Source organism: Bos indicus, chromosome 11 (genome assembly GCF_029378745.1).
Source record: "Bos indicus isolate NIAB-ARS_2022 breed Sahiwal x Tharparkar chromosome 11, NIAB-ARS_B.indTharparkar_mat_pri_1.0, whole genome shotgun sequence".
Taxonomy (NCBI): Eukaryota; Metazoa; Chordata; class Mammalia; order Artiodactyla; family Bovidae; genus Bos; species Bos indicus.
In genome coordinates this window covers 12,080,111-12,104,012 of record NC_091770.1, presented here as the reverse complement: position 1 = coordinate 12,104,012, position 23,902 = coordinate 12,080,111, and the positions used below count along the sequence as shown (strand labels likewise).

The 23,902-nt window shown below is 37.4% G+C and overlaps 1 protein-coding gene and 1 long non-coding RNA gene across 5 annotated transcripts in view; one reads left to right on the top strand and one right to left on the bottom strand.

Moving 5' to 3' along the window:
* Positions 1 to 23,902, bottom strand: part of EXOC6B (exocyst complex component 6B) — a 722,047-nt gene that overhangs the window by 167,745 nt on the left and 530,400 nt on the right. The window lies entirely within an intron of this gene.
* Positions 2,308 to 23,902, top strand: part of LOC139185625 (uncharacterized) — a 104,560-nt gene continuing 82,965 nt past the window's right edge. The window contains exon 1 of the long non-coding RNA XR_011569130.1: positions 2,308 to 2,415. This is a non-coding gene — a long non-coding RNA (uncharacterized lncRNA). The remainder of the gene's footprint in view (positions 2,416 to 23,902) is intronic.

The following is a 23,902-nucleotide window of genomic DNA, read 5'->3' as shown; positions in this document are numbered from 1 at the left end:
GTTGAAACTGCTATCAGAGCCTGACTCTCAAATCCAATTTGCAAGTATAAAAAATATTTTAATGAAATAAATATTTCATTAAAAAATTAAAGGGAGGTATAAAAATTATAGGAAAGGTGGCATACTGTTAAGTGAAGGTATAAACAGGGAAAGAAAATCACACACAAAAAACCTCTCACTTTTACTTAACAAATATCCAACATTTTTTCACATTCTCATACACACTTAAATTTATGAGGTGTGACAATATTTTTAAATCAATATTAATTTCTCAAAAATATCCAACAGGTTTACAGTTCTAATAACCTTCATATTTTACTGAAATAAAAATTACCAAAGTAGAAAATAGAGGAATTCAACTAATTTCAAAATGCTTTCTAGACTTCTTGAAGGCTCTTCTTAAAATGAACTACCACTTAGAGAGGGGAGGAAAAAAATGTTTAAATAAACTTTAAAATTACTTGGTACATTCACATTTCGCTGAAGAAAACAAAATATACATTTGATAAAGAGCATAGAACCCTAATTTAAAAAAAAGCATAGAACCCTAATTAGAAAAAATGGGAGAGTCACAGTTAGAAGAGGCTTTGAGGAGTCAAAATGATGCCTTATAGCCAGAGAACAGTATTATAGTTTTTCAGAGTTCAAGGCCTTGAGAGAGTAAAGGAAAGTGAATTAAACTCAGAAAGGTTAAACCTTAAATGATTATAGGTGAAGTTGGCTGGTGGAGGCCTGGAAAAGCTTGACTTATGTGTCTCCTTTTTTCCCTCCTCTTGCTTGAAGGATTCCCAAGATACAGCACTTCTAAGTTTTAACATCAATATGGATAAAAAAATGTTGCCTGCCATTTCAATAAACAAGAATGTTGCCTGCCATTCTGGTAAAAATCACAAGTTGTCCACCATCAAGCCATCAACCATTGCAGCTACCCTAACTATGCCCTGAAGGGATTTCAGGATGCAGAAAAACAGGATATTGGCCCAAGATAGTTAGGATACACATCAAAGGAATAAATTCTATGAGTCAGACTTTTGCATCTTTCCATCTATAGACAAGAACCAAAATCATTAATTTGAGATGTCTGCCTTCTGTGATTAGCGGTAATCTATTGATGTTTGACTCTGTTTTCTTTTTCAGCAAAAATTCCTATATATTCTGGCTCCTCCCTTACCTTTTTGGAACAGTTTCATCTGAGAGGTGCCTCCTAGGTTTTAGTTCTCAGTAGTCAAAGCTATGGTTTTTCCAGTGGTCATGTATGGATGTGAGTTGGATCATAAAGAAAGCTGAGCTCGGAAGAATTGATGCTTTCAAACTGTGGTGCTAGATAGTTTTCTTGAGAGTCCCTTGGACTGCAAGGAGATCAAATCAGTCACTCCTAAAGGAATCAACCCTGAATATTTATTGGAAGGACTGATGCTGAAGCTGAAGCTCCAATACTTTGGCCACCTGATGTGAAGAGCTGACTCAGTGGAAAAGACCCTGATGCTGGGAAAGACTGAGGGCAGGAGGAGAAGGAGGTGGCAGAGGATGAGACGGTTAGATAGCATCACCAACTCAACAGACATGAGTTTGGACAGACTCCAAGACAGAGGGGCAGGGAAGCCTAGTGTGCTGCTATCCATGGGGTTCCAAAGAGTCGGACACAACTTAACGACTGAACAACAAGGTCACCAAATAAAACAGCTCCCTCCACCAAAAAAAGGCTGCCTTAGTCTGTAATCTGTAATCAGACAGGACATTTGAGAACTTATCAAAAGCAACTTGTGGGAAACAGAATATAAAAGAAATTCCTCTGAATCTTTGCAAATTGTCCATAAAACAAGAATAATTTTCAAAGGACGATGAGCAAGGCAAAATTTATTTCAAAAAATCAAAACTAGTACAGTATCTGGGAAGTAGGTAAAATAGCAATTCTTAGAGGAAAAGCTAATTTGTTCAAATAAGAGAAAATTGAAAAGGCAGTGGGCAAAATTTTAACCAGAAATTCCTGGTTAGCATAATATACTACTGCTTTCAGTGAAGTTCCAAGTTAGACAGTGGACAAGATAGCATTACCAGCCTCCACTGAACAGATTAGGGTTTTGTTTTTGGCCAAAATGTCAGGTGAGAAAGGAAAATCAGTATTCTGGAACTCAAACTATATTGGGTACTTGTTTATATCTTGAGATCAGGTCAGGTCACATGCGGTTTTTATGGGATTAAAAATAAGAGCTGCTGTTGCTGTATTAACATAACGGTTTCCTGGTATTGGGTCCCTGGGGCAACAGATAAGGAGTGTGCTAGACTATGAAGTGTAGCTCTGGGGAAGTTAAAGCCTTCTTGCATCACTTCACAGTGGTTCCACTAAGCTAATTACGAAGAAGAGTTGATGGACTCCACAGGGACTCCACTCAAGGCCCTGATGGTCAGAGAAAGGTAGGCCAGAACATAAGGAAGTAAGTACAGATGAGAGAGCTATCAAGGAGACGGAAAAAGGAAGGGAGGCCCGGGGGTGGGGGCGGGAGTGGGGAGGGACAAGTTCCTTGAAGATTCAGCTGACTATACTTGTGTAAGCGTTTGTATGAACATGTGATCATAAAAAACAGTCACCTTTAATTACATAGAGTATAATCCTGTGATATAAATTTTTCTTTGCTTTCATATATTTTAAACTCACTAGACCTTCTGCCTTAAGAAGGGCAGAGTAAAGTACAATCTAACCTATTCTGAGTTTCTGTGTGAGAAATACAAGTAAAACTGATAATAACAGAGTCTGATAGCAAATGCCAAAGCAGCACTCTAAATAGATTCATAAATTGTTTTCAAAGTTTAATTCTCCTAGCTCCTTTTGCTTTAAAAGACAATTGAAAACTAGGACAGATAAATATAGGTTTTTAATTAATAAAAGATTAATCTACTGTAAGAGAGAAAATGGCCACAAGCATGAAGGAACTTCCACGATGCCGCTGAGTAAATAAGCCAATCAGTCTCCATGTGTCTGTCCCTTATGCCGTACCACTGAAAGGAAACGAGGGTTCATATACTGGCAGAGACTGGTGTCAATGACAGAACACATTCCCCTGGACACAGCTGTCTTACGTGGAATAAACCTAGGAAATTGGAGAAGTTGATTTTTATGCCCTACTAACATCTCTAACATAGAAGAAGAATCTGTAAACAGTTTAATGAAATTAATTGATTGATTTCTAGCAAAGCAAACTAGAAAATAATTTTATTCAAGATTTAAAAGAAGGAGATGACATAAATTCCTACCATGTCATGGATTCCAGGTGCCACTGGGTGCTTCTATAGAAATACAGTGGTGTTCTTTGTTTAAGGAAATAGTATTCTAAATGGTGGATAAGAACACGTTAGATGTATTCACCAAATTAAACAGAGTACCCTTTGCATTGCAGAGGAAGAAGGTTAAGGAAAGCCAAGACCCATAACAAGTGGCAGAACAATGTCATGCCACATGGCACTGGACGTTCCCTTAATATTCCATAAATAATTGCCAAAAACACAGCACAAAATGTCCTAGGACTTGAGTTTACAACCAAGAATCCTAAAGCTGAAAGGAGCATTTGTAATTGCTGAGGACTTTTACAGATGAAAAAATTAAAACCAAAAAAAAAGTAAGTTGGTGAATCAGTTAAAACCTAATTCCCCTATTATTTCAATATGCATCCCTGACCTATAATGTCTGAAAGCAAATATTTTCTTTACACGTTCCTCATATATATGCATATATATGTGTGTATATCTTTTTCATTTCAATAACAATGAAGTCATAAAAATATACAGATCTGTGTAAAATCACAATTTTCTTCTGAAGTTTTGCAATTTTGCAAAATAAAGGCCAATTTCATAATAGATTTTTTAATACTACAGTGAAAAGATGCCTCTGCCAATTAGCAAACAGCAGTGCTTCTGTGCATAATATTAAAGAAAGCTGAGAACTTGCAATGAAAGGCGTGGGTTTCCTGAGAAATGAGAAAGGCTGGTGTTCTAAAGTAGCAACTTTATATCCCTGGTATTTTTACTGTGCTTTCAAGGACTTAATCTTATCCATGTGTCTGTTCAGCACTGATCGTTCTGTTGTATGGACACAAGACAGAATTAAGTTTATCTGAAATTTTACATTGAGAAGGATTCTGTAGGCATTTAACATAAGGTGAAAAATTCTCTAGAAAAGCACGGTCCAAATAGAAACAAGAGCTACCTGTGTAATTCTAGAATTTTAAGTAGATACACTTAAGAAAATAAAAATCAATTAAAAATTAATAATAGCATATCTTATTTTACTTAATATATCTAAAATATTTTAATTGCAACATAAAATTAGCATTTAAAAAATTATTCATGAGGTTTTTTTGAAATCCAGGATGTGTTCTTCACTTAGAGTACAATGCATATTTGAGCTGTGTGTCAAATGCTCTAATAGCCACTTGTGGCTGTAACTACAGTTTTGGACAGCACAGCTTCAGATGATGTTGACTGTAAAGAATGAAAGCTAAAATGAAATGTGCAAAGAATGATTTCAGACTTTGAAATGACAAGGAAAGAGCACTCTCCAAATTCACAGCAATATGAATTGTTTCTACATTGACTATGAAATTAGGATCGAAACAAATGTTCCTGGTACTACACAATGGCTTCTCTTCAGCTCATATTTTTAAAATATGCCACCCTCTGATACAGCTATATACTTTGTATATTCTTCACCATGTCTGTCAATAAATTTTTACAGTACCTCTCTATTAATTCTTATGCTAGTATTCTTTCTTTTCTTCTCTTCATCTCATTTTCTTTTCTTAATATCTAATTCACTAATTTTTTCAACTTATCCTACTGAAAGTAGTCTCAAATCATTTTGGGATGATTAAGGTATATTTAAAAAACTGATAGTTGACCAGTATATGTTTCCAGACAAAGCTCTTTGACTCTCAGGTTCCCCAGCAAGTGATGATAATAACAATCCTGACTTATAACTCCAAAATGTTTTGTTAAGTCCACAACACAAAACAAATGCTTTCATTAAAAGGAAAAGTATCAGGACACTGTCAGTGCTCTTGAACAGGGTAGACAAAGGTAGACAAAGGTACCAAAACTGCCAAAAGAGAAATGATTAAGGTAGGTTCCACATAGGATGTTTGCTAAGTTAAAAGAGCTAGACTTTTTTTAAGTTAGTTGTAATTCTTTCTAAACTGAAAGCCAATAATGTTTCTTTGGTATAAGTTTCGTGGATAGTCTCACAATTTGCTAGGAAAACTGAGTCTCAGTCTACATTGATTGGTGTTCACAGGAAATGGATATATCATTAGCTAAGGTAACTGGGATTCCAACATTTCTAGATTTTACTTATGTGACCTTGGGTCTATCATATAAGTTTTTAGTGCCAGATGTCTCCTCTGTAAAATGAAGGCAATAATATTTCACTTGCTTAAAGCTATGGGACTGAATCAAATATACTCTTGAGGCCTATTATATAACAAGGAATATACCTGGTCTTTGGTCCTAGCTCCTGACAAGGAGTTTTATATCTTCCAAAGGTCCTAAGCAAAAGGAAAGCTCCTGAGCAATTCATAATTGAATCATTTTGATCATACCTAAGTTTATGCTGAGAAGTTGACTCCTGAGGGCCCTTAAGTAGTTTTAAGGGAGGGGCTGCACAACCCAGAATGACCAAGCCTATGACCAGAGGGTTGACACTTCCAGCCCCACTCCCAATTTCCAGAGAGGGGAAGGGATGGTGGTTGATTTCAATCATGTAGCAATTTATTTATTCAATCATGCTTCACGCTTCCCTGGTGACTCAGATGGTAAAGAATCCATCTGCAATGTGGAGACTTGGGTTCCATCCCTGGGTTGGGAAGATCCCCTGGAGAAGGGAATAGCTACCTACTAAAGTATTCTTGCCTGGATAATTCCATGGACAGGAATTAATTAATTAATTAATTAATCAGCAGGCTACAGTCTACGGGGTCACAAAGAGCTGGACACAACTGAACGACTCACTTCACTACATAATAAAACCCTCATATAAAAACTCTGTGCACTGAAACTCAGTGGATCTTCCTGATTTGGTGAACATGCTGATGTGCTGGAAGGTTGACATGCCTGATTCCTTAAGGACAGGACATGGAAATTCTGTTTTGCCACCCTCCTCCCCAGGATCCTATCCTGTATATCTCTTCCATTTGGCTGTTCCTGAGTTATAGCCTTTATAATAAAACTGCAATCATAAGTACAGCATTTTTGGTGAGTTATGTGAGTTTTTGTAGTGAATTACTGAACTGAATGTACAGATGTGAGAGTTGGAACATAAAGAAAGCTGAGGGCCAAAGAACTGATGCTTTTGAATTGTGGTGCTGGAGAAGGAGATCAAACCAGTAAATCCTAAAGGAAATTAACCCTGAATATTCATTGGAAGAACTGATGCTAAAGTTGAAGTTCCAATACTTTGGCCACCTGTTGTGAATAGTCAACTCACTGAAAAAGACCTTGATGCTGGAAAAGACTGAAGACAAAAGGAGAAGAGGACAGCAGAGGATGAGATGGGTATATAGCATCACTGACTCAACAGACATGAATTTGAGCAAACTCCAGGAGATAGTCAAGGACAGGGAAGGCTGGCATGCTGCAGTCCATGGGATCCCAAAGCGTTAGACATGACTTAGCAACTGAACAACAACAACTGAACTGAAAGGGGATGTGGTGAGCTCAATATCTGTGAAAATAAAAAATGAAAGTGAAGTCGCTCAGTCGGGTCCGACTCTTTGCGACCCCATGGACTATAGCCTACCAGGCTCCTTCATCCATGAGGTTTTCCAGGCAAGAGTATTGGAGTGGGTTGCCATTTCCTTCTCCAGGGGATCTTCCCAACCTAGGGATCGAACCCAGGCCTCCTGCATTGCTGGCAGACACTTTACCATCTGAGCCACCGGGGAAGCCCCCAAAATCTGTAGTCAGCTAGAAAGAAGTGGGAGTGGCTTGAGGACACCTGAGGCTTGTAGCTGACATCTGTAGAGGGGCAGTCTTGTGGGACTGAACCCTTAATTTGTAGAATCTCTACTAACTCCAGGTAGTTACTGTTAGAACTGGATTGAATTGTAGAACACCCAGCTGTTGCTGGGATTCCCTGGTGGCTCAGTTGGTAAAGAATCTGCCTGCAATGTGGGAGACCTGGGTTTGATACCTGGGTTAGGAACATCCCCTGGAGAAGGGAACGGCTACCCACTCCAGTATTCTGGCCTGGAGAATTCCATGGGCTGTATAGTCAGTGGGGTTGCAGAGTCAGACACAACTGAGCAACTTTACTCCTCACTCAGTTGGTGTTGAAGAATTGCTGTTGGAACACAAGTTTCAACTCAGATCATGTACAATACAACTTGATATTTGGTACATTTTAGTATCTAGGTTATAGCCAGATATGTCCCAGCATAACAAATATGAAATTAACTGGAAACGGATATAATAAAATAATGATATGCTTTTTTTTTGCCTACATGGCCACTTCTTCAATAAATCAAAAAACTTATTAAAGATATTGCATTAAACTGAGTGTTCGTTAGAAGAGATTATTTTTGACATAGCAAAATAAAAGGTTTCACATATCTTTCTCAGAGAACAATAACATTTTCTACACTTTCTAGCTTTACTTCATATAATTGTTCAAGTATTTGTTGGGAATTTCACCTCCTCAAATGGAATTATAATGTTAAGTATTAAAACAATGATCCACTTCCACACTAAATGTTTGCATTAGATCAGTATGAACATAAATACTGGTCTGCCATTATAGTTATACAGACTAATGAATTTGTTTTCAGAGGTCAAGATCTACACTCAGGATCTATCTTACTAAAGAATATAAACATTGCCACTAAGAGCTCAGTTTGAGGTGTATTTTCCCTTTTCTTTTTTTCCCCTAAAACAAACAATGAAGCAAACAAAAACAAAAGAAGGTGAAGAAGAGAATCTCTGTCAGTGAAACCTGAGACCTTAAGCTGGTGGTTGTAAGACCAAAGACTTGAAGGCAGACACAACGGGGAACTCCAGAGGCAATGTTAGGCGTTTAACTTGGAGGCGCTGGTAAGAAAGGGGGAGATTAGTGTTTTAAGAGAATTTAAGTCAGTTGGAAAAAAAGGAAATGGAAGTAAGTGTTTCTTTAGGTACATAAGCAACTTCTTTCCATGATAAACTGGTGCTTTGAAAGGAATATCCTAACAAATAGGAAGTATAGGAGACAAATGAGCATCTCAAGTATTAAAAGCACTTCTGTCTTTAAAATGTTTAAAAGCTCTCGAAATGCTTTTCTACAGGAGAGTACAGAAACATTCTTTCCCCTGGTTAATTGTCTGGACAGGAGCTGATGCTACACCTTGTTTCCATCTATTGACAGGCAGACAGCTGACAAAGAGATTCTGTGAGCCAGACGGAATGGCAGGCCCTTAAGCCTGACTGCTGGGATTTGGTGAAAAACTGAGGAGGCTTGAATTTCAGAAAGGCACATCATTCAGGAAAAAAGAGCAGAGAAAGAAGACAAAGATTACTAGGGAAATTTTACTGATACTGACAAAATAATTTAAGAGTTATTTTTCTTTTATTCTTGGCTACATTATACAAAATATTTGCTGTTATTTACAATTAAACAGTCCCAATTATCAGGCTTAATGGAGGCAATGAAATAAACAACCTTTTCTCTCCTCTCTTTCAATGTCAATTTCTGAGAGTCTTTTATAAGCACTGATTCAATTTCTTTGTCTTTCATTCATTTCTCAACTCCTAGCAATCTGGTCCATCATCTACTTCCACTGAAAGTGTGCTCTCTAAAATCTGCTTTGGCTCCAATAGTAACAATTATATTTCCATGTTTCTTTCTGGATACCCCAGTTCATTTCACTATATTTTCTAGTCAAATGAACTAGCTTTATTTCCCTAATAGGCCATATTCTTTATTTCCTCCCAGAATTGATACAAATACTTGCCTTTGTCAGAACACCCTTCCCAGTCTACCTCATCCTACTTGAATGGCTAATTCCTAGCCACGTTGTCCAATGGAATATCCTAGTCCAAATCATTCACATATAACAAATGAGTAAAAAGATTTTGCAAGAGATTAAGTGTGCTGTCCAAATTCACAGCTACTTAGTGATCAAACAAAGACAAAAACACAGGCCTCAATTCACCCATCCAAAGTACTGGTAGGTGTACATTATCCCACCAGTGACCCTAATATATACTACTTTCTCCTCCCAGGAAAGGAGTAGAAAATAGAAGCAAAATATAGATCAACTACTATTACAGAACATTATAGGTAAGACTTTAAAAATGCTATTCATTGTCTCACTAGTTTCTGAAAACTTCAGCTTTTCTAAGTGGAAGTGTTGGCAGTGACATTTTACTCATATTTTCTAAATTCCAATCTTAGAAAAAAGAAACTGGGAATGCTAAGGGAATTGTGGGGTGCCACTCTCTCATACATATACACACACATAGAACAGAGGAAGAGAGAAAGGATAAATTTCTAAAATTTGTAATAAATTTTAGAAAAACTAGATCAGATAGATGGTTTAATTAAAATCACCTCAGAACTCAAATTAGAACTCAAATCAGAATCTGTTAACTCTTAAAATGTTACAGCAGGTGATAATGGAAAAGAAAGTTTTTTTCTTTTAAAATGTTTCATAAAAATTAGGACTTTGATCAACTTTTTGAGATGTATATAGTACTATTCCACCTAAAGGCAGTAGGTGGATGAGAATGTTACAGGCATTTTTTGTGGGCCCAAGTCTGTCAATTTTCAACAATTAAAATGATTTTTAAATATACATTGTATTTAATATGATTTCCTGGTTTACACCCTATAAAATGGCCTAATTAAAATATTTGGCAAAACTAATACAATTATGTAAAGTTTAAAAAAAAAAACAAACTCAATATTAAAAAAAAGGAAAAAAAAAATAAATAAATAGTTTACTGGCCTCAACCCCAAAGACAGGAAGTAAGGGCCAAAGAAAATAGAAAACGTACACAACGCCTCAGCATAATCACTCGGAGACAAGTACAGTAAATGCATCAGATGTTCTTGGGAGAGTCTGGTTTAGTACAAATATTAGGATTTTAGCCTATGTGAATAAAAGGGAGGTGCAAATGCCTTGATGGAATGAGGCAGCGATGCTGAAGAAGTAACTCTTCACCTGAGGTGATGTTTGTAGTTGATATAGTTGATATAGGAGAAAGAGATGGCCAGCCGTACATACACCGTCAAGCTCAGTGGCTCATTCGTGTCCGATTCTTGGCAACCTCATGGTCTGTAGCCCACCAGGCTCCTCTGTCCATGGGATTATCCTAGCAAGAATACTGGAGTGGGTTGCTATTTTCTCCTCCAAGAGATCTTCCCGACCGAGGGACTGAACCTACTGATCCCCATCTCCTACATTGGCAGGCAGGTTCCTACCACTGAGTCACCTGGGAAGCCTCAGCCAGACACTGCTCTGGTGCTAATGGTGAGGTGAGGTCTCTGGTTTGCAATGATTAAGAAACACTGTTGTTTCAGTGGGCTCATTTCTCCAGGAAAATGTTTCTGGGTGTTTTCAAGCAAATTATGAGGACTCATGAAAATGTTCAAATAATTGTTTTTATTTATTTATTTTTAATTTTTATTTTTTTTTTAAATTTTATTTTTAAACTTTACAATATTGTATTGGTTTTGCCAAATATTGAAATGAATCCGCCACAGGTATACATGTGTTCCCCATCCTGAACCCTCCTCCCTCCTCCCGCCCCATACCATCCCTCTGGGTCATCCCAGTGCACCAGCCCCAAGTATCCAGTATCATGCATCGAACCTGGACTGGCAACTTAATAATTGTTTTTAAAGTTTCTAATAGAGAAATAGTAAAAAGTCTTTGGAGATTATGAAATTGCTATAACATACTCTTTTAACTTTAAGAAAAATCTGTTTTACTGGGTCTGGAACCAGGGTTAAGTAACAGGAAAATAGCAATAACCACAATATATTTTTAAATTTCTACTTCTTTGAAATGGCATTTCTTAATCTTTCCAGTCTCTGAAACTTCCAAAGTGCAGAAGGTCTCAAAGTTAAGAAAAAATAAGTAATGAAAAACGTAGAAAAAGAAGAAAGGAGCACCAAGTTTGGAATATCACTTTAAAAAACATCTGGTCTTCTTCTTTTCAAAATCATACAGTAGAAAAATGGACTTCTGGAAGCTACCAGCTGATTTAAGTTAATTTCCTCCTACCACCTGTATCTTCCTCCCTCCAAATATCCCTTGAAACAAAGCTGGGAAGAAAAATCTAAACAATTTCAAAGAGGAATCAGTCCCTGTCCTTATTTAGAGCTGGGATAAGTACCACATTTACCAAACAGCCAAACAGAATTTAGAGTATTAAGTTTGTCACAAATAAAAAAGCTTAATTGAGTAGTATGATTCTTCACGTAGCAGGTCCTTTGTACTTCCTCATCACTTAAATGCTCACAAACAATCCAAGGTCACACTTGCTACCAGAAAAAGTATTTTGTCTCTGTTGGCCAATGTCTGGAAGCCAACAACAGGGTTTGACAGTGATGCATAACCAGGTCAGAGCAGCATGATTCATCTCCATTTTCTTGACAGGGATGGCATCCTCGCCATGGTGAGGAAGAGCAGGTTGCCTGCCTTCAGCGCTCAGGTTGGCAGCACATACTATCAAACGACTAGGCGTCTGGCAGTGGGCTCACAGAGACAATGAGTGTCTTATCTCCTGGAATTCAAGGAACTTCAGCCCATAAACCAAAATAACTGCTGAGTGGGCACTACTCACTGATCCATGTCTGGGAAAAGTCCTTCCAGAGGGTACAGGGTCCATCATCCATAGTCAAAGAGAAGTGACATGGCCCTTTAAACGGCAGTGAAACCTTCTGTTTGGGTTTTCCGTGGCTAAGAAAGGCACATCATAACAGCACAGCACCTAGCATGACAAACCTTGCTGGTGTGGGAAGACAACAGCGAGCAAAGCAGGGTTTTGTATTGCCTATTTTTGACAGAAGGAAGATATCTGCAGTTGTGTTCTTCCCACACCATTTTAGATCTAAGAATTCAAGCTCAATCCTACTTTTAAAAAGAACTAGTAAGGGCCTGGGAAGAGGGAGAGAGACAAAGCCACACAACCTGTATGTTTCTGGGGAAGCCTCTGCATAGGTTGATTGAGAGCTGTGTGACTGAGAAAGTACCTCTCAGAAAAATGGCCTCTATTTTCACCCTACAAATTCCCACTGCACTTTAGTTTTAAATTTGATTTCTTGTATAGAACATCTACAGTGTTCCAGGTCTTGCAGAGAAAACAAGGAATGAAGAGAATGAATGAAATATTGATAGCTATAACTATATTTAATACATATGCATATATAACGGCCAGCTTAATGATTTTCCCTTGCAAATGTGAGTTTCATTGCAAATATTGAGTCAAAATGAGAATGAGAAACAAGAATATAGAACAAAACTGAGAAAAAGGGAAAACAAATGATAGAATAAAGAAAGATGTGTTCTAACAAAGAGTGGCCAACTAAATCCCTGTACATTTCCAACAGAAAATGAAAGCATTTTTCTGAAGAAGAAACATAAAATATTTCTTTCTGATTCCATTAACCAGTCAATCAACCAAAAGACAAAATTCATCAGCCATGGAGCTTGTCTCACAGAACAAGTTATTGTCTCCATCACATTAAAGCAATAACAACTAATTATCCTTAGATTTTCACATGTGCAGAACACTGCAAATTATAGGAAGCAAGTTTATTTTTCTGCATACAAACTCGAAGTCTATCATCAATCTTTCCACTGTAATGTTTCTCAGATGGAAGAGGGCAGAACAGGAAAGCTTGTTTTAAAACTGCAATTTAGAAAGATGAGGCCGAGGATAGAAGCTAAGGGATCTGAAATTAATGATACTGAAACACACAAAATGTCCTTCAATAGTCTGCAACAGGAAATTTGCATCTTCAGGCATTACATATCCTCAAACAAAGGAGGCATCTATTATTTTGATATAACTTAGGAAGATGAGGTTTAAAATTTTATTGGGCTCAAACTTTCTCCATTTGTCTCTTTTCAAGCCTTATATTCTTAAGAGGGCTTAACAGGGCTTTCTTTTTAAGATTTGAAGAGGTACAATTAAAATAATTAAGATACAATTTGAAAAGTGTCTTCTGGATAAAACATAAAACCTATGCTTTAATAGGAAAGGAAGTAAATTCAAGACTTTTCACAAGAATCTCATAATATGTAATGATACCATTTGCTACAATAATTTAACATTTCTAAGATTAAAGTAAATCTTATAGAAAGCCAATTTTTAAAAATCTATTTCTCATATCAGTACTATATTAGTACTAGGTTCTAGTAAGTAAGTTCCCAAAGAAATGTAATCATACTCTTTAGACTTCTGAAATTCAGGACTGCTAACATGATTCACCACGGCAACTCTGGTTTTCCCCAAAACCACACTGACATTTCTAGGGGATACCCTGGTGGCTCAGATGGTAAAAGAATCTGCCTGCAATGAAGGAGACCACGGTTCAATCCCTGGGTCAGGAAGATCCCCTGGAGAAGAAAATGGCAACCCACTCCAGTATTCTTGCCCAGAGAAGCCCACGGACAGAGGAGCCTGGCGGGTTACATAGTTCACAGGGTCGCAAAGAGTTGGCCACAACTGAGTGACTAACACTTCCACTGTTTCATAGTGCTTTAGGTATTGACTAGACAGCTTGCTTTCTTCCTAAACTAATATTATCCAAAGTAAATAGCATAAAGTAGGCTGGGACAATCTTGTCTTAATCATACAGAAAGTTTCTTTGAGAAAAAAAACCACTGACCCTATTCCAATGGTCATTAAGTTTATAAGAACCCTTAATGGCAATCACTCAAAGCCTGCTTTCTACTTCCATATACTCTGTTCCCTGATGAACATGTTATCAAGTTCCCTGATGAACACGGTATCATACATAATATAATAAAAACTATAAGAAACCTATTTAATATTTACTGGTGCTTACAAATATGTATGTATTAGGATTTATAAAGCATTTCATTACATTATCTCATTTAATATAACAATATAAATTATAACAATTTTCCATACATATAAACATATCCACACGATCTTCCCTCCCACGATAAACTATAATATCTTAGAACTAAATAGCCCACCAGGCTCCTCTATCCATGGAATTCTCCAGGCAAGAATACTGGAGTGGTTTGCCATTTTTTTCTCCAGGGGAATCTTCCCAACCCGGTAATTGAGCCCAGGTCTCCCACATTGCAAGTGGATTCTTTACTGTCTGAGCCATCATGGAAGCCAGAACTAAATAGAAACTCAGAAACAGTCTAGCCAAGTGTTCCCATATTGGAACACTTTGGGCTTCCCAAGAAGCCCAAATTCAGATTTAATGAATTAACAAGATCATACAGCAAATCAGTGGCAAAACTGAGGTCGTAATACAACTTTCCTTCCAGGTTAATACTCTATGACAACGATAATGACACAGACAACGAGAATAGCAGCTAGCAGTTACTGAGCATTTGTTATGTATTAATTACTCAACCAACTGAACAAGTCTGTGAGATAGTATAATTGTAAATTCATTTTATAAGTAGAGAGACTGAGGTTTAGAAGAGGAATAAAATATGTCCAAACTACTAAATATAATATATAATGATAAAAATCAGAAGTGATAGAAACAGATTGATGTCAAAGGCCAATCTGTTTGCATCACCTCTGATTTTAATTATTATATATTATACAGGTGATATATCAAAAAGTGACTGTTGTTGGCAAGAACGGCTTTATAATCCATAGAAGTTGGTAGGATATGTGTACTCAAGTTGCCAATTGTCCATTCTCCTAAGAGAATATTCCTTGGGGTTCCAACTACATCCCTGTTTGTCTTGCTGTTCACATCACATGACATCCATTCCAAGCCACTTCTTACTTCTATTCCCTTCCATCGTCAGAGCTGACCAGAAAGATCCAGAAACTTGGGTAGTTGCTGAATCATTTTTATTCATTCAATAAATAAATATTAAGTAAGTACCACATGTCAGGTACTATGTAAGAGACTAAGGAGACATGCGTGAGCAGACATGATCCCTAACCTAAATGATCTATTTATCTTTTTCTGGGGTCCTATGAAATCCATGTATTCAAAATAAGCCCTCCTCTTTTTTTGAACTATTTTGAATAAATTTTTGTTTCATGCAATAAGCATAATTTAATTAAGACAGATGACTGAAGATTGACTTGGCAATCCAAAGACTTTATTTAAAAAGTAGAATATTTGGAATTTATTAACAGGTGATGGCAGGGAAAAGGGCATTAAGACATCCCTTCATTTCCTAGGATGAGAAGTTAATGGTCAGTGGAATATGGCAGCCAAGCTCAAAATTAAGGTATTATTTTGAGTCACCTGGGAACAAGTTCTCATTGAAGGTGAAGCTTTGGAGGACTAGGTTGTCCTAGAATTTAGCATTAGTTAAATTAGCTTGGTCTTGTCTGACTCTTTGAGATCTCATGGACTATAGCCCACCAGGCTCCTCTGTCCAGGGGATTTTCCAGCAAGAATACTGGCGTGGGTTGCCACTTCCTTCTCCAGGTTGTCCTGACATTGTTCAATTTAAGTAAACTGAAGAATATGAAAAGTTTTCATGTAAAAGCTTTTACTAACACTGGGCAACTTACAATGAAAATGGGGCACAAACTGCTCTTTCAAGTTATGAACTGACACACCATCTGCCTTCATACTTTCACCACATCTCCTTGAAAAATGCAAGGGTGCTAAGAGAAAGTTTGAAACCTTGATTCCTCGGTCTTCTCCAGAATGCTTTCCATTGTGTCTCCCTTGCCACAGAAGGGTAGCACTCTGCTCTGCTCTACCCCTTACTGAATATTGACCCGTGACTAGGATCTAAACACAACGTGGTCTCAAAGGTGATATGCTAAATAAGAGTAGCAGAGAATACATTCAGAAAGAAACAGAAGAGTTTTCTAAGGAATCTCTAGGGGGAAAAAAAACAACAGTGTGGATATGCATTTTTTACTACTTATTCAAGGACAACTAAACATAATTTTGAATGACAAGTTAATTACTATAAGGCATCTCACCAGAGAGGCGTGATTTAATACATGAGCTAGTAGTCACTTTGTACAGTTTGGTTAGCTGATGCAGTTTGGATTTGAAAAATATGAAAAGTGAAAGTGTTAGTTGTGCAGTCGTATCCAACTCTGCAACACCATGGACTGTAGTCTGCCAGGCTCCTCTGTCCATGGAATTCTCCAGGCAAGAATACTGGAGTGGGCAGCCATTCCCTTTTCCAGGGGATCTTTCTGACCCAAGGATCGAACCCATGTCTCTTGTACTGCAGGTGGATTCTTTACCATCTGAGCCACCAGGGAGTTTAACACTGGCGTAGTTATTCAAGATCAAAATTCCTTTTGCAAATGTAAACTTCAAAGGTTGTAAGAGAAGAATGGATGTGAGAGCTGTCACATATGGTTCCATGATGCTTCTGACCAGGGTCCTGAGGACTCACTTCTCTACTGTCTCCCTCTCACCAGGAAGAGATTGGTAAAGGGATGCCTGAAAGTTCTCAGACTCTTGTAGGGAGTCTATGGGGATAATTAACTATACAGAGGTGGACAGTCAAGGATAGCTGGACCCAAGTAACAGAAAAAACAAAAAGTGAGTACAGTTACCTCAAATGGCAGGTATTTGGGCTTAGTACTTAAAATTCAGAAAGATCACTTTATAAAGATTCTTTAGTTCAGAAGCTCCAGTTGCAAAATCATAAGCAAGCCTATTAAGGTCTGTCCCAGTAAGATTTGCTAAAACATCTCACACCTGAGTCAGAGGAGAGCCTGCTATACCACAAGGGAAACTTGTAGCCATTTGTTTTAGTAAATATATACTAAGAGATAGAAAATTCAGACTTTTCAGTACTGGGCTATTTGATCCTGACTTTGAGCTAAAACTACTTCTCTAGGAATGTAGAAAGTGATCTGATCTTTCAGTTAGAGTGGGGTTTATGGAGTTAAGTGACAAATGGTGTTCTGCCAATATTTTATACCATAATTCGCTCAGTAAAGTCATGAATCTAATCTGAAATTGTTTTATTAAGTCCTGAGTTTAGGCAGATTCTCCACATTGGTTTCTTGACCTGTAAAGCAAGGGCTATTGTGGTAAGAAGGGTGAAATACAAGGCTTTGGAGTCCTTGCTCCTTTCCAAAATAGCAAACCGAGCTCTGGTTAACTTGACCATCAAAGAGCTGGGAATTTGGCAAGATGCATACTATTAACCTTTCTGTACAAGGACTTGGTCTATTCTGTGCAAAAGGCTTATGGGCCCTGGGAAAAGATGGATTATGGCAAATTTTAAAAGATGCAATTGCTGCTGCATTTCCTCACAACCAAATGTCCCCTGGATTTGGTTTAATTGTTATATTTTTAACACACCAATCTTTCAAATAATTTAGGAACGTGAACAGATTATTAAAATATGAAAATATTTAACATTATAACTCATATAACAGTGGAAGTGGGAAAGAAAACAAAATAAAAACATATGAAAGCATATGGATAAAGAAATGACAGCTATAATAAATAAATTTTCCATGGCTGTATACAAATGATTTTATGTATAGTATCTCATTTGACTTCATAACAATACTGTGAGAAAAATATACAGGGATTATCATTTCCAGTTTACTGATGGACTCAAGAGAGGTTAGATGAGTTGCTTCATTCACTCATTCACATAATGCTTGAATTATGATGCATAAATATGCTAAAGCTTCCAAATCATCTCTATTATGGATTACTGCAACAGCCTTACAACAGATCTCTGAGGCTCCTGATAAATTGGAGAGTTCCTTTTCAAACCACATATCTAATGAATTTAGATTCATTACCCTCCTAATTAACATCAGTGGTTTCCCATTTTGTTTCAAGCCTCCAGCATGGTACTTTGTATGGAGTAGGGGCTTCACATGAATTTTTTGAATAAATGAACAAATTACTGAATTAGTGCTGTTAACAAGTAGTTGAGCCTGAATATGAACCTAGACCTCCATATTTTTAGAATATACAAAGTAAAACATTTGGAAATTCCAAAGCTGGACACAGACTGAACATCCTAGTACATGAAAGTTACAAAAGCTGAAGTTTTATCAAGGAGGTAAGCATTAGGTCATCAAGACCTGCTAGTATTCAAAATCCAGTTTCTCTGTTGGGATCCAGTGTTCCAATATCCAAAACTACATATAAGACATACAAACATATGGAGAATATAAGATGAACTCAAACAGAGAAGAAATACCGAGAGATTACTGTCAATTTTTAAAGGAAAAGGAATATTTTCTTCATATCTCCTAAGTCCTAATAATTGTCACCTTAAAGGTACTTGGTTTGACAGTCTGTCAGTAAGAAATCAACAACATTCCTAGATGGTGGTATCCAAAGCAGTAGGTACCATCTCTAGTAAACATCTGAGCTAACTAATTGATTTCTTGCAAAAGCATAAGCTAAGAATTAGAAAATTATCAGTTCTGGATGATAACTTTCCAAATAAATATGGAAGCTTGACAGACAGCTACAAAAAAGCACAACATAAATCAAATAAAAGGGCATCTCCAAACCTAACTGATTCACAAACTACAGAAACTGCAAAGGACCTTCTGAGAGTTGCTGGATGTTTATTAACTGCTGTTAATAAACAGCAGTTTATTAATTGCTGACAATGATAACAATAGGAGAAGTTATTCCTTACTGCATATTTAATATTTTGCCAGTAATGAAATAAACTCTTTCATGCATTATCTCATTTAATTCTGAACCCATTCCTGTAATATTAGGTACTATTATTGTACCTATTTCATAAATGGAGCTGTAAGAGGTTAATTTATACACAATCACACTAAAAAGAAGTAGTGACTTGAATCCATCTGATTGAGCTGACTCTAAAATTTGAGTTCTTAATGACTACACTATACTAATTGATTATCTCATGCTTGTATGCATACAATTCATCTAAGTATTTGAATCTAACAAAGTGGCAGGCCAGGCCTCAGAGTCAAACACTAAAGATACATTCACATTCTATCTTGTCCAAAGTTTTATTTAAGACCTATACACAGTTCTTCCAAGGACTCACAGACAATAGCAAAAATACCTCACGTACACACCACTGGGTAGAAAGATGTAAGTGTTAATTATCTTGTCATTTGGAGTTGCTTTAATACGCCTCTGTATAGTTATGTGAATCTTATGTATCATTTCTTTAAGATTTTTTATAGACCACTGAGCATCTAAAGAAGAAAATGAGGGGGATGGTATAGCAAAAGACATAGAATTCTTTCTTTTAAATTAAAATAAATGTCCATGAAAAGTTTTTTGACAGACAAATTAATGCCAATCAGAAATGAAACATTAAATTCTAAATCAATGAACCTTAGAGGCTCCTCAATATACGGAGAAAAAATTTCAGTGGTAATAGGGTTATTAGAGGCACTGTCACGCTTTACAAATGTTAGCTTCAAGCTGATCCCAATTACAAAAGGCTATTACAGATACTGAATGGCTTTTCAGATAAGACACTGGCCCCTGGAACTCCTTTTGCAAAATTAACAAACTATTTGCACAGTTTCCAACTTTTCATTAAATGGTCTCTCTTCCTCAATATTAACTGAAATATGGCTCTCTACTAAGGATACCAATTCACCTATAAATTGTCTAAAGTAGAAACTGTTCATTCTTCCATATAAAATAAATTTCCGAATTGGGCTATAAGATGGGCCTTTTCCTTATTCTCTCAGTGCTCCTCCTCCTCAAGGTTAATATATTTTAGCTTATCACCCTTCATCCCTCTTTACCTTTTAGCTCTATCAAAAATGCAGTCACAAGTCATTCCCAATAATTCAGATTTTCCTATTCAACCAATGGTACTGGTTGTTTATTTAAATTATATTCAGAGTATATCCTGCAAAATGCCAGGCTGGACGAAGCTCAAGCTGGAATCAAAAAGATTGCTGGGAGAAACAACAACAACCTCAGATACGCACATGATACCACTCTAATGGCAGAAAGTGAAGAAGAACTAAAGAGTCTCTTGATGAGGGTGAAAGAGGAGAGTGAAAAAGCTGGCTTGAAACTCAACATTAAAAAAAACGAAGATCATGGCATCCAGTCCTACCACTTCATGGCAAGTAGAAGAAGAAAAAGTGGAAGCAGTGACAGACTCTATTTCTGTGGGCTCCAAAATCACTGTGGATGGTGACTGCAGCCATAAAATTAAAAGACATTTGCTCCTTGGAAGGAAAGCTATCACAAACCTAGACAGTGTATTAAAAAGCATAGACATCACTTTGCTGACAAGTCTGCATAGTCAAAGCTATGGTGTTTCCAGTTGTCATGTATGGCTGTGAGAACTGGACCATGAAGAACTGATGCTTTTGAACTGTGGTGTTGAAGACGCGAGAGTCCCTTGGACAGCAAGGTGATCAAACCAGTCAATCCTAAAGGAAAGCAACCCTGAATATTCATTGAAGGACTGATGGTAAAGCTGAAGCTCCAATACTTTGGCCATTTGATTCAAAGAACCAACTTGTTGGAAAAGATCTTAATGCTGGGAAAGATTGAAGGCAAAAAGGAGAAAAGGGTAATAGAGGATGAAATGGTTAGATAGCATCATTGGACTCAATGGACATAAAGCTGAGCAAACTCTAGAAAAAATTCTATAGCTGCTGGATGCTATCGGAGAAGGCAAAGGCATCCCACTCCAGTACTCTTTTGCTTGGAAAATCCCATGGACAGAGGAGCCTGGAAGGCTGCAGTCCATGGGGTCGCTAAGAGTTGGACACGACTGAGTGACTTCACTTTCACTTTTCACTTTTGTGCACTGGAGGAGGAAATGGCAACCCACTCCAGTGTTCTTGCCTGGAGAATCCCAGGGATGACAGAGCTTGGTGGGCTGCCATCTATGGGGTCGCACAGAGTTGGACACGACTGAAGTGACTTAGCATAGCATAGGATAGCATGAGAAGAAACTACCCAAGGCTGGGCAAAGAATTATAAGAAAGAAATGACGGAATAATTTGTGGAGTTCTTATATAGCCAGGCATACTTTGGGTTTCCACCAGCCAGAGTTGAAATATCTTCATATACTTGGGGTAATGAGGTAGAATATTTCAAAGGGCATTGCTTTAGATTTGGGGTTAAATCTGACTGAGACAAAAGGTTGCTCTAGACCTAATATAAATGAAAAACAAATCTCAAAAGGATCCAACCAGTAATGCAATTCTAGGTCAGAACAAAATCTAGCACTATTTGAAGGAGTACAACAAAACACAGTAGCAACAGCATACAGTTTTATATGTCATATACCAGAGTTCCTCCATGTGGTCTGTCCACATGAGCTGGTTTAGGCTTCCTCACAGCATGGACACCTCAGGGTAGAGGGACTTGATATACAGCAGCTAAGAACGTGGAGGCTGCATTGTCTTTTATGATCCAGCCACAAAAGCCACTTTTGCCACATTCTGTGGGTTACAATCAAGTCACAAGCTTGCTCAGATTCAAGAGAAGGGGAATTAGATGTTGATTATTTTTTCAATTAAATAATTTTGAACATGCATACAATACTGCACACTTCCCTCTAACAGACGTCAATTCTTAGTAGTGTCAAGATTCTACAAATGATGTGAGGAAAGAGATACTGTGGTTTACATCTTTGAACAATGTTATCTTCACTGCAGAGCTGGGGTGACAGACAGGTAGTATAATTTCCTTCCAACTTGAAAAACCAACTTTTAAATGTGGTGATCTTCTGGTGACAATTTTTTTCAACGTCCATATTTGAAAATGTCTATATTTTACCTTTATCTTTGAAGGATATTTTTCACAAGAAAAAGAATTTTTGAGTTAAGATTAACAGACTTTTTCTTTCAGTATTGTAAAGATGTCCTTCTACTGCTTTCTGGATTGCACTGTTTCTAATTCTTATCATTGTTCTTTTTTACGTAATGTGTATTTTCTTCTGCTTTGAAGACTTTCTCTTTTATTGCTATTTTTAGGGACCATAATGTGCCTGGGCGTGGCTATACGTTTATCTTGCTAAAAATTTGTTAAGCTTTTTAAATCAGTGAGTTAACACTTTTTTTAATCAAATCTGGAAAAGATTTCAGCTATAGTCATTCCACCTTTTCCTTTATATTATTGACTATATTCTGTTTTCTAAAGGCCCTGCCCACTATTTTCAACATTTGTATAATCAATGGGTCTATTTCTATTTGTCATTTTTTCTTGTTATAGGTCATATTTCCCTACATATTTGTTTGTCATATTTTAGGGTTTTTTAAATTTTTTAATGTTTATCTTATTTTTTTGGTCTCAGTGGGTCTTCATGGCTGCACACAGGCTTTCTCCACTTGCAGAGAGCGGGGGCTCATCTGCAGCTGCAGTGAGCGGGCTTCTCATCGCAGTGGCTCCTCTTGTGCACGGGCTCTAGGCACACAGGCTCAGCAGTTGCAGCCTGCTGGTTCTAGGGCGCATGGGCTTCATCAGTCATAGTTTACAGACTTTAGTTGCTCAGCGGAATATGGAATCTTCCTGGACCAGGAACTGAACCTGTGTTTCCTACACTGGCAGGTGGATTCTTATCCACTGTACCACCAGGGAAATCCCAAATTTTAGTTTTTTGATGTGAAATTATAGATGCTAGATGGTGGGAATCTGAAAACATTTTCATGTTCCTCTTCCTTCAAAGACTCTTGAATGTTTTGGCAGGCAGTTATTTTACTGGTGGATTACCTTCATCTTGTCAAGTCTTGTTATTAGGCTTTATTAGGGTGGATCAAGATTAGCTCTTACTCCAGAGCTTGAAAAGTATTCTTAATGCCTAACTTTTAAGGGTATTACTGAATGCACAATATGTTAGGGTGGTCTTTCCATTCTGGTTGGTCAGAATTCCAGAGCTTCCTAGCACTCTGTGACATCTGGCATTCCTATTCAGCTCATAACTCCTTAGTGGCTATTCTCTGCTAAGCCTCCCAGAGTTTTACACCACACATGGCAACTTAGTTTTTGATCAAAGACTCAAGGGATCTCCAATGCATATTTCTAGAGCTATTTCTCTAAACAACTCCTTGCTCTATGGTACCTTGGTCCATAAACCTAAGCTAAGGTGTCTCAACAGTTCTATATGCCAATCTCTGGGTATTTTCCTATGTAAAACACAGCTTTTTATAGGGGTTCTACTTTTCTGTGCTGTGTCTGGATAGTGCCCTTAGACAGAAAACAAGAGCAAATGTCAAGGTTACCTTGTGCACTTCCCCTTTGAAGGATCATAGTCGTGTGCTGTCTGCTGTCTAATGCATGAAAAAGGTTGCTTCATACAGTTAATCCAGTTTTAGAGCTGTTTATGGCAAAAGGGTGACTTTGATAGCTGTTACACCATGATGCTGGAACTGGAAGTCTTATTTAATTAACTAAAAATAGCATAGCCTTAATTTCTAGCCATCAAAAGTCAACCAAGAGGTGGAATTCCCAGGCAGTCCAGTGGTCAGGACTCCACGCTTCCACTGCAGGGAACCCAGGTGCAATACCTGGTTGGAGAACTAAGATCCTGTGGTTGCGTGGTACATTAAAAAAAAAAATGTCCACAAAAGGAAACCAATTAGCAGTAGAAAAATAAAAAGGTGAGGCAGAAGTATTAGTACACTTATGTAATTTTTCACTATTTTAATTTTTCTAGAAACAGAAGTTTCCAGAAGTCATATCATTTTAGTTCATTTTCATTTCTCACCGATGGCACAGTGAGATGTGCACTGATGGCACACACTTTTCATCCCTTCCTTCTTTGCTAACCAAAGC